Source organism: Rhinolophus ferrumequinum, chromosome 24, assembly GCF_004115265.2.
Source record: "Rhinolophus ferrumequinum isolate MPI-CBG mRhiFer1 chromosome 24, mRhiFer1_v1.p, whole genome shotgun sequence".
Classification (NCBI taxonomy): domain Eukaryota; kingdom Metazoa; phylum Chordata; class Mammalia; order Chiroptera; family Rhinolophidae; genus Rhinolophus; species Rhinolophus ferrumequinum.
This window is the reverse complement of record NC_046307.1, coordinates 3,194,348-3,206,212: the sequence shown is the minus strand read 5'-3', so window position 1 is coordinate 3,206,212 and position 11,865 is coordinate 3,194,348.

Below are 11,865 nucleotides of genomic sequence, written 5' to 3'. Positions count from 1 at the left end.
CATCAAAGGACAGTAGGAAGGAGTTTCTAGAAGTTAAGAGGAAAATCAAGGAAGAAACGGAAGTTGAAAGAGGAAGAATCAAGAAGGAGGGTGATCAACTGTGCCAAGTGCTGCTGAGAGGTCAGGTAGGAGTAAGACAAGAATCCAGAGTTGACCTTTGCAGGGGCGGCCTGATGGCTCCGTTGGTTAGAGCAGGAGTTCTGAGCAATGGGGTTGCTGGTTTGATTCCCACATGGGCCAATGAGCTGCGCCGTCCACAACTAGACTGAAGGACAACGACTTGGAGCTGATGGGCCCTGGAGAGACACACTGTTCCCCAATTAAAAAAGAAAAAGAGTTGACCTTTGGATTGTCAACATAGATGCAAACATAGACGCAAACGGTGGCCTCAAAAGGAGGAGCTCCAGGGGAATGTTGAGGGTGTAAGTCTGACTGAAATTGATTTAAAAGGAAATGGAAAGATCAACTATTTCATAGCAAAATAGGCAGGAGATAAAAACAGTCCACAGGAGAGGAAATGCAAATGGCTGAAACGTGAGGGCTGAAAGTGAGAAAAGAAGCTCAGGGTGAGAGAAATCTCTACTTCACTCAGAGGAGCACCACCACTGAGGAGCACCATGGCAGTGTATCCTGTCTACCTCTCAGAGTGACAGAGAAATAGTGGTACCGCGGCGAGCCAAGCTGGGGCAGCAGGCACCCTGACATCGCTGTGCAGTGCGGGGAGATGCTCTCCTCTGGAAGCAAACTTGGCAATTTTCATCAAGATTCCAAATGTGTGTGTGCTGCCGCGCACTGATCCCACCGCCAGCCCTTCTCTTCCCATCAGCTTGTATGTTCCTGCTGAGTGAGCCCTGACAGCCCACGACTGGAACAACGCAAGTGTTCCAGGCACAGGACACTGCATGGTCCACCATAGAGACTGCACAGCTGTCATGGGGATGCTTTCTGTACTGACACGAAGAGGTACCTGTGATGTGGTGTAGGCACGGGACAGAGTGTACAGTATGTGGACAGCATTTGTGCAGAAAGGACAAGAAAGCACATACATTTCCATTCGCTTATATTACATTAAAAATCTCTTTAAAACTTTTAAAACATTAAAAAATACATGAAAGCCTAATGATAGTAAACTTTGGAGAGATGTGGTCGGGGTAGATAAAGACTTTCTGCTTTTGAACCATGCAGCTTATTACCTATTCAAAACAATTAGTTAATTGATCAGTTACAATTTACTGAATTGTAATTAATGTAACTAATTCACACACACACACACACACACACACACACACACACGGCATATATCTGAGGGTCGGAGGAGAGAGGAAGTTGCTACCGACTTCTAGCTATGGGAAAATTCTCTGTACGTGGGATTACTAGACAGGATCTATATATAGATTCTTAATTTTACAGAATATTGCTTTCCAGAGTGATGGTACCACCAAGTCTATGCTCCCACCAAGAGGGTTCAGGGGGCCCCCCAAATCCTTGCCAACACTTAGTATCACCAGGATACCGTATTTACCTGAAAATAAGACCAGGTCTTATATAAATTTTTGCTCCAAAAGACGCATTAGGGTTTATTTTCAGAGGATGCCTTATTTTTTCATGTACAACAATCTACATTCTTTCATGTACAAAAATCTACTTTTATTCAAATACAGTCATGTCATCTTCTGGAACATCATCATAACTCTCCAAACCCCGAATTCCGGCCTGAATTTCTTGCGACTCCGTTTCCTGTAGAACCATTGGCCCCAATCTCTCATGTCCAGCAATAGAGCTCTCCTTAAATGAGCCCTTCTTGTCCATGTAGCCTGCTCGTAGTGCATTGGAAACACAGCTGTCAGTGATTTTATCCCATGAATTCTTCACCTAAGTCACAACCTCTTGCAGGCTAGGCTTCACAAAGTTCCCACGCTGATTTCTCTCCATTCTATTTCAATGTAGTCATTGATTTCCATGTGCAAATGGACCTTGAATGGCTTGTTTATTGCAATATCAAAAGTCTGGAGACAGGCAGTCATTCCTGCAGGAATCATTATTTGATCTATTCTTCTCTCTACAGGGCAGTTCTTCATGTCTTTAGCGCGGTGAGTGCTGGCTGAATCCCAGATAAGCAGACCTCTTTGGCCACTTCGCAAAACAAGTGGCAGCATTAAATCGACCCACTTCCTTATACCTGCTTGTGTGCACCAGGCTTTATCGGTTTCAAGAACATAAAAGCCTGAAACACGTTCAACCTTATCTTTCTTGCCCTTAATGATGATTAGAGGTGGGGCTTTCTTTCCATCCAGATGAATTGCCAAAATACAGGTAACACATGCACTTTTGAAACCAGTGGAGGGAATGTAAATTGACTCCCCTCTGATCAATTGTTGTTTGAGATTCTTGGCCCATAAACACTGCAGTTTCATCCACAGCAATCATGTTGGAGAGTTGGTATTTAGAAAAGTCGATGCCATCAACAAAGGACTTGAATGCAAGTGCACATTTAATAACTTCAGTATCTTCCAGCTTGAACAGTGTTGTCAATCTTAGAAACAGTTCATATCGCTGAAGGAAGCCTTCCAGCCAGTGTTGTGATGCTTTGAAATCTTCTGGGAATATTTCTAACTGTGGTGCCATTGCAAGGGCAAATGCTTGAATATCAGCCCTGCGCACAACCAAAGCCTTTGCGCTCCTGTCAGCAATCCATTCCCAGATGATGTCTTCCAGAAAATAATGGTTGCAAACCTGATCCACATTAGTACATCTTAGCATCTCCCTCATCCACCTGTTGACTGAGGTTATCGTATCATACTCTGCTCGCCATTTTCGGACCGTTCGGTGATCCACCTTCTTTTTGCAGAAAGCCGTAAGATTCTTGCCCCTGGAGTCCTCCACGATTCCTTTCTTGTACTCGATGGAATAGCTCTTTCTTTTTGCATTCATCTTGTCTGGGGGTCAAAATATTATTCCCTTTAAATCTAGAATTAAATCAAGTGTTAATGGAAGACTTACAAGACAGGAGTGGCAACAAAAATGATGACAGTTAAGAATGATGGTCCACACAAAAGCGATGAAAAATTGCAGGCACCAAAATTCAGAAAACGTTTCTTTATTTCACATGAGTGCATTAAGTACGTCCGTTACAACACACGATGCATTGAATTATGAAGATTCATATTAGACACAACCACGTCCGTTCGTTATCAAGTGTGCACGTTATTCATGCGTTGTGTCTGTACTCCGATTGGTCATTTGGCAATAAGTCTCGAGTTCATCTGTTTACATAGGCGTTTACCTCTCGTCCAAAAGTGCCCGCTTGGGTATTTACAAATACCTAATTATAATTTATATTCTCATTTATTTTAAGTATTTATGTCAATAATATTATTTACTTATATTTAATTATATATTATATTATTATTTTATAATTCAATATGTCTGTTGTGTGTGTGTTGCAATGGATGTACTAAATGCTTCCGTCTGGCTGACGATCTTAACTGGGGCTTATTTTTGGGGTAGGGCGTATATTACGAGCATCCTGAAAAATCATGCTAGGGCTTATTTTCTGGTTAGATCTTATTTTCGGGGAAATACGATATGTCCCTGCTGCAAGATATGTGCACCAAAATGAGGAAATAAATCAAGAAAGACGATGAGTCAGAAACCATAGCATCCAACGCAGGGAGAGAACAAGCGCATCCAGGGGAGACAGTGGACAGTGTCCAGGGAGCACGCAGGGCAGACTGTAGTGAGGGGAAGGGCAGGGGCTACAGGAGAAGCCGGCACTGAGAGAAGCTGGCAGGCCATCCTAACCATTGGTCCAGAGGCCACTGGGGGTGGAATAAAGGGGGAGAGGGCAAGAGAGTGATGGTGGCTTTTGTTATAAGCCCTTTATCACTATAATCATTTTCAAGTAATACTCCGATTTTTAAAATTAATTTAAATATAACTCTTAAAGCCAAATCATAAAATGTCATTCATGCTCCGTATAACCACAGCTTACAGTAAATCATGGTGGGAAGTAGGGTGGGCTCCCGCTCCTGAGAGGGCCTGTGGCCTTGCAAGGGGGTGCTGCACACAGGATGCTGGGCAGGGTGGTGGGGAAGCACACGGACAGTTGTGTGGTGCCTGCATCTCTCAAAGGTGTCTCTGTGCAAAATAATGTGATCCCAAACACAGAGGGCTGTCAGGAGAGGAAGCCCCGGGACAGGGGACAAGGGACAGGGGACGGGACAGGGAGGGGAGGGCGAGGGAAATTTCAGGCAGTGAGCATCAGGGGCCTCCTCCCGGCTCCCAATGGAGCAGAAATCTCGAATAGCAGGCTGGAGGGATGCCAATTCCAGAATGGTGGCGACGGAGCTGCGTTCATTCCCTGGCAAAACAGGCATAAGCGGTGAAAAGGATTTAAAGGAAAAAGCTTCTGGAAATTGTCTTAAAAACGCAGAGTAAATGGAGAAAAATTTAAGAAAATATACTAAAACTCAGGACAGTGAGAGTTATATCGTCTGAACCAAGACCTGCTTTCTCACTCTTCACTCTCAGCGTGAAGAGGGGTATGGCTTTTATCCTCTAGGTCTTTGGGAGCCATTGAAGAGTCATGGTCCCTGACAAGGTCACATACTTTTCCTTGTGGTCAGTGTGCCAGTTGGGAAAGAAGGCACAGCTGAGGGCAAGGAAGCCCGCAAGGAACAGGGACCGTGGGTAAGGAGTTAGGGGGTGAGGCTTAGCTGGATAGATGGGTGGATAGATAGATAGATGATGGATGGATGGATGGATGGATGGATGGATGGATGGATGGATGGATGGATGATGGACAGATAGAGGGATGGATGGACAGATGGATGGAATGGAGGGAGAGGGGGCGGAGGGATGGTTGGATGGATGGAGCAGAGGTGATGGGAATGGACAGTGTTAAGGACGTGGACTGGACAGGACTTGGGATCGACTGGATATGAAGGAACAGTATGCTGAAGCCCAGAGTGTGCACACGCACACATGAACTGCCCACCACCCTCTGCTCCTACACCTGCATCCCATTATACCCTAGTTAATGTTAACAGCCAGCTGGCTCTCTTTTTTCATCTTTCTCCTTGTTCTTATAAACACATATACATGAACAGATAGTGGTGAAGCAATTTTTAACCAAAATTGGATCTTATGGTACACATTACAATTTTCTTTTTTCTGTAAATGCAATAGATACAGATGTCTCTCACTCTTTTTTAATAGGTTGTGTCCTACCAAGTATGGGTGTCCCTCAGTGTATTCAGCCTTTCTCCTACTGACGACATGGGACTGGGATGGGGGCAGGAAAAGCCCCAGTTTTTTATCATTAAAAACAAGACTAAAATATTGTGTGTGTGTATCCTGCTGTACTGTATTTTTAATTCTATAGAAATTAAATGGTGCAGCAAAAAAAAATCATTGAATTAAGGATTTCTGTTCAAAGAAGTACACATGACAAAATTAACAGACAGATGATAGACTGGGAGAAAGTATTTGTGAAGTCTGAAATTGACAAGGGTTTAACACCTAGAATCTACAGCAAAGTTCTCTAAAATCAGCAATAAAAAGATAGGGAAAACAATTTTAAAATGAGCAAAGGAGAGATATACTGCAAAAACATGAATCCTGAAAAAGTAACAACTTTATGAAGAAGAACTAAAACTCTCCAAGAACTAAGAAAAAAAGCAAATCAAAACTAAGATGAAATACCACTTCATGCCCAAACGTCAAAAATTAGGAAGGTAGGTAATTTCAAATGTTGATGAGAATGAGAGGGGTTCTGCTGAGGGGGATTAAGTGTGCTAGTCATGCTGGCAAGGATGTTAGCAGCATTGTGAAAAACTGTGTGTGCGTATTTCCTATAAACCAGTGATCCCACTCCTGGGTATAATTGCCCTCTCTCTCCCTAAAATGATTGCACAGGGATGTAGGAGACAAATCAATCGGAATCCAGACAAGAAAACAAGAATCATTCTTGTGTTTTGAATGGGAGTATTAAATACAGGGGCTGATAAAAATAAATTAAATGGATTTCTAAAAAATGCAATGACAGCTCCAAAAGAGAAGTAGTTTTACATTTTAATAGATATTGACAAAGTGCTTTCCCAAAAGGTTGTGTGGACACCCAGTCCCCTCAGTCATGAGGGAGACAGTCAAAGAGAGCCCTGCCAAAGCCAGTGTCATTCCAGAACACCCAGGACACCAACAAGGGCGTGAGAGTCCCCTTCCATGATGCTGTGGCCAGCACCAGAGGCTTTGCTCTCTAATTTTTGCCTAATTTCCAATAAAATTTTATTTTAATAAACAGGTGGCCAGCTCACAGGCAGTAGTTTGCTGATTTCATTTTTTTTAATACTGCATTAAAAATATTGATCTTGTTTATTGGGTTTTTTGGTGCCTCCTTAAATTCTGCACCTGGGTTGTGGTCCTGTTAAGATGTTTACCTGGAGGCTCACAGAGGCGACAATCAGAGCCAGCATAGCATGGAGCCATCAGGGAGGCGCCCTCCCTCTGGCATTCCCAACTCAGCTCTGGAGAGCAACTCCAACTATCCCAGTCCTGGCCACCCTAAATCCAAAGCCATGGGGCCTTCTGCCGAATGCAAGGTATCAGATACTACCTGGATGGGAAAATCCCTCTCCCAACTTCCCTCATTAACTGCTCGATGGTCTGTGTCTAGTTCTCCTCCAAGATGCCCTGGGATTGGCTCCTTCCTCTCTATCAGGGAGCCCTCCCTGAGGTCCAGCCTCACCTGGGGTTCTGAGGGGATCAGAGAGGCTGTGAGACTTCACAGCTTGAGGGCCTGCCCTAAAATAAAAAATGACCGTCCACTCCCTGCTCACAAACAGTCCTTTCCTTCACCCAGACATGCACTTCCTGACAGCCTGCCGTGTCTGCTGGAGATAAGAGCACCACGATGCTTACACCCGAGGGGACTCAGGTGATGGAGGCACCTACCTCCCCTGGGAAATGTACAAGGGCACCAAAAACTCAGTCATTGAGGTTCATAATATTTTAATGCAAGATTTTTAAAAATCAAAACTAATGCAAAAAATTTATGATGAACAAAACATCAACATTTTAAATAAAGACAGAATTTGATTGTTCCTTTTACCTCAGGCTCCAGCACTTTGAGTGATCCTGTCTTTGATTTTTAAAAATATTGCATAAAAATATTATTTATGCTGATGACTGAGGTTTTAGGCACCTGAGGCAGGTGCTGCACTCACCGCACCACAGTCCTGGCCCCAGCAGATACGTCAACAAGCAAGTAATCCCAGTAAAAACTTCAGGAAGTGCTAACACTCCTCCCAAATAAATAAATAAGACATCAGCATGTGATCCAGTAATTGTTCTCCTAGGTGTACACCCAGGAGAAATGAGAATAGTTGTCCACACAAGAGTTTACATGTGAATGTTCATAGCATTATTTATAACAGCCAGAGTAAAAATAACGTAAATGCCCATCAAGTGAGGAACAAATGAACAAAAATGCGGTCTATCCACACAATGGGTTATTATTCAGCCATGAAAAACAAAAAACAAAAACTGAAGCACTGGCACAGGCTACAGCACGGATGAATCTTTAAAACATTATGCTAAGTGAAAGGAGCCAGACACAAAAGGCCACATATAGTATGGTTCCATTTATATGAAATGTCCGGAATAGGTAAATCCATAGTGGTTACTGAGGGCTGAGGGAAGGGAGATGAGCATGGGGTTTCTTTTTGGAGTGACAAACATGCTATGGAATTGAATCGTGGTAATGGTTGCACAACTTTATTAATATACTCAAAAGCACTGACTGTACACTTTAAAATGGTGAATTTCATGTTATGCGGGATTTTACATTGTATGAGTTGTATCTCAAGTTAACGAAAAAGAAAATAAAGCAGGGTAATAAGGAAAGTCTGAGACATGGTGTATTAGCGAGACCAGAAAGGCCTTCCTGAAATGAGGACACTTGATGGGACCAGAGTGACAAAGAGGAGCCAAACTGTGGGTTTAGCTAGAGGAAGAGCATTCTAGGCGAAGGCCCCAACCCATGCAAAGGCCCTGAGGCAGAAACAACCATTGTGGAGTCATTCATTCATTCATTCAATCCACAAATAGTTTTACAACTCCTACTCTTGCTAGAGTTGTCCCCTGGGGATACCACAGGGGACAAAACATCCTATAACTGATGTGGGGAATGAGAAAGCTGCTAAGGGCTAGAAAGGAAAATTAAGTAAGGACGAGAGAGCGTGTGTAGGATAGGAGGGGTATGTTATAGAGATGGTCAGGGAAAGCCTTTCTGAGAAAGTGACATTTGAGAAAAGGGGCAAGTACAATGGTGGAGAATGACAGCCGGAGGGACCCAGACATTGAGGGCCTGAGGCTGTGGGAACACTGAGGACTGGACTGTGAGTGTACGAAGAGCCCCTGGAGGGTGGAAGCAAACAAGTGACGTGGCTGGAGTCGTTTTCGTAAGATCCAGATGGCTCTGGCCGCCATGGAGTCCATGGCCCCACCCCCACCTCAGCAGAGCAAGACAGACACTTACTTTATTCAGCAGGTGAGGCTGCCTTTTCGAAGGAACTCTTATGTTACATAAGTCCCAAACATGACACTGAGTAGGGTAAATAGCTCTGGATGTCTGATTTCTCCACGGTGAACCTCGGCCAGGGTCTCCAATCCAGCAGTTTTAAAGGACCCATGGCTGTGACACTCTGGCAGATGCAGGGGCCCGGGCCCCATCCCTAAGGCTCAGGCTCAGGGGTCCAGGATAGGCCCGGGGTCATGATGGTAACATGTCCCCAGGTGATGCCAACACAGTGTTCCACAATCCCCAGAATGAGAAAACAGCAGCCTGGGCTCCACAGAGCACGGTGCCAAAGGCATGACCACACAAAAGCATAGTGGGGGACCCACATCCCAGACCCTTTTAGCCCAGCCTGCAGGATGGTCTCAGCTCACTTAATTGGCAGCAAACATTTAGAACTGGAGGTTATACACACCAACCTTGGTCTCAGGCTTCTCTTGAGAAGCTGCACCATCTGCTAGCTCTGGCCCACATCTCCTGAAGGCAGTCCTATACAGTCCCCAGCAGCCTTCCTACCCATATGTGGGGCCCATCTGGGCTATAGTTGGTTGGGTTGGGAGCTTAAGGGAACCCCGAGGTTGGTATCCACGTGTTTTCAAATACAATCCATCCACAGCCCTCTGTAATCTGATCCATTCTCAATTTTCCAACTACTTGAAAATGATACCACTCTCTTTTTTCTTTTTTTAATACCCAGAAGAGAAGGTTTCAGGAACTGCCAGGCGTGTCTGGTGGCCGTTCCTTATAGGTGGTTTCTGAGCTATAGAGTCAGGACTTTTGCTGGCAGAGCTGAACAGAATAAGCCAGACTGGCCCCTGGCTAAGACAAATGTCCCCTCTGTCCCCAGAACTGAACTCGCCCACGTATCCCGGAGGAGCAGCTGGGCAGGAAAGGATGCTTGCTGGGCCATGAATGCGCCCTGGAGGAGGGCCGGGCTGTGAGGGACCAAGAAGGAGCGCAGAGCCTCCTATCCAGCCCTCCAGGAGGACAGAGGGCCTTGTCATGGGCCCAGGCCACAGTGTGGGAGTGGGAACTGGCCTCTGCCCCTGGGTCAGTGGGCACCGTGGAAGCCTGCACCATCCAGGAGCTGACACAGGCAAGGGTGATGAGCAGGGGCCTCTAACCCCAGCTGGGGAGGCAAGCACTCATGGCAGGATAAATTGAACCTTTCACCCTGGCCCTGGGGAGCTTACTGGAGCTTAAAGAAGCCACTTGAGCTTGGCATTGTTCATGGAGACACTCAGGAGGAAGGACTTCCAGTTACAATGGGAGTCTCTGGAGGGAAAAAGCGGGTCAGAAGGAGGCCTGTGCACCACAAGCATAATGAAGCCAGGTGACTGTGGAAGCTGAATAACGGCCCCTGGGTGGTCCTCACCCCAATTCACTGTGATCTGTGACTGTCACCTTACGTGACAAAGGGGACTTTGTATGTGTGATTAAGTTAAGAATCTTGAGATGGGAGATTCTTTTGGATCACCCAGGTGGGCCCTCAATGCAATCAGAAGTGTCCTTATGGAAGGGGGAAGATGTGACTGCAGAAGAAGGTGATGTGATGAGGAAGCAGAGGTTGGAATGTGTGCTTTGAAGATGGAGGAAGGGGACCAGAGCAGCACTAGCAGCTGCAATAGTCCAGGAAATGGATTCTCCCCTAGAGCCTGCAGAAGGAACCAGCCCTGCTGACACCTTGACTTTAGCCCAATGAGGCTGCCTTTGGACTTCTGACCTCCAGAATTGTGTGTGAGAGGATAAACGTGTGCGGTTTAAAGCCACCAGGCTTGTGGGGATTTGTGCTGCAGCCCAGGAAGCAAATACGGTGACTCCCTCCCAGGCAATGGGTCTGGTCCCATGAGTGGAAAGACCATGTGGAGTGGCCTCATGGTCTGCAGAGAAAGCCAATGGTCACAGGGTGAGTGTGTCTGGTGCTAGGGGCCCTGAGAATAAAAACTACCACAGCTTTGCTGGTACAGGACCCTGGCCCTAATAGTCCTAGCCCCTCACCATTGGCAGGAAAGCAAAGCCCACCCTTCAGTGTCAGCTGTAGCATCTGGGAAGAGGTGGGTCCCAGGGCTCCATCGGGACCCGCCATCCTGGGGAAGGGGCCAACTCTGGGCAGGGAGGGAGGAAAGAGGGGGTCATTGGGAACCCCACAGGAGCACAGAGGGAGACAAGCAGGGAGGACAAGAACTAGGCTCCCAAGTGCCCCTAAGGGCCCAGACCAGCCTGCCCTACCCGGGGTCACCGACTTGAGGCTTTTGGCAAGAGAACGTCCTAAACCTCTTGTCCAGGGCAGGCGTGCGGAGGCTTTGCCCAGGAGATGACATCTGTATGAGCCTTGGCCCAAGTGAAAGTTCAGAAAGAAGAGAGCAGGGTGGTAGGTGTTATGGCCCAAGGGCCCCGACGCACAACAGGCTTCTCACTGCCCTTCAGGTGCTTATCAGTAGTCTTTACAAGACCCTTCACACTCCCACCTAGCAACCAGTCCCAAAGCCAATGCCACATGTTTCTGGTTTCCATCAAGACAGAGCCCTACTTCCAGTGATGAAATTTGTTCCAGTTAGCTTCCAATCATGGATTGGTCTTTCTGGTGCCATGCCCCTGTCTGAGAGCCATCCAGGATCCCACCGAGAGTCACCTCAACAACAAAAGATGCTGCTAGTGCTCTTATCACTTAGGAATTTACAAGTGTCAAGGATGAGGTCAACAAGTGATGCTTCTAGTGTCCATGTGGCTGTATGTCACATGAACGTACTACCCTGGTAATCATTAGTTCTGCTCACTGAAATTTCAGGAGTTCCTACTCAATGGTCAGATTATACTTCTGCACCCCCTGGAAGTTAGATGCAGTCATGTGACTTGCTTTAGTCAATGAACTGTGTGCAGAAATGACAGATGCCATGCTCTTCCTCTTGCTGCAGAGATCAGCAGGAGAAGCCCCATCAGCCGGGGTCCTGGAGTAAGAACCACACAGAGTGAAGCTGACAACAGCCTGGAATGAACATGGAGCATGAGCAAGGTTTGAAAGCCAATGGGATTTTGGCATTTGTGACCATAGCACAACCTAGCTCCTCCTAACTGATAAGGTTATCTATACAAAAAATAAAATTTGCATTAAAAATAAAAACACTTGGCTCAGTTGGTTAATGCGTGAGCTCTCAACAGCAAGGTTGCCAGTTCAATTCCCTCATGTGATGGTGGGCTGTACCCCCTGCACTAAGGATTGAAAACGGTGACTGGATTTGGAGCTGAGCTGTGCCCTCCACAACTAGATTGAAGGACAGTGACTTGGAGCT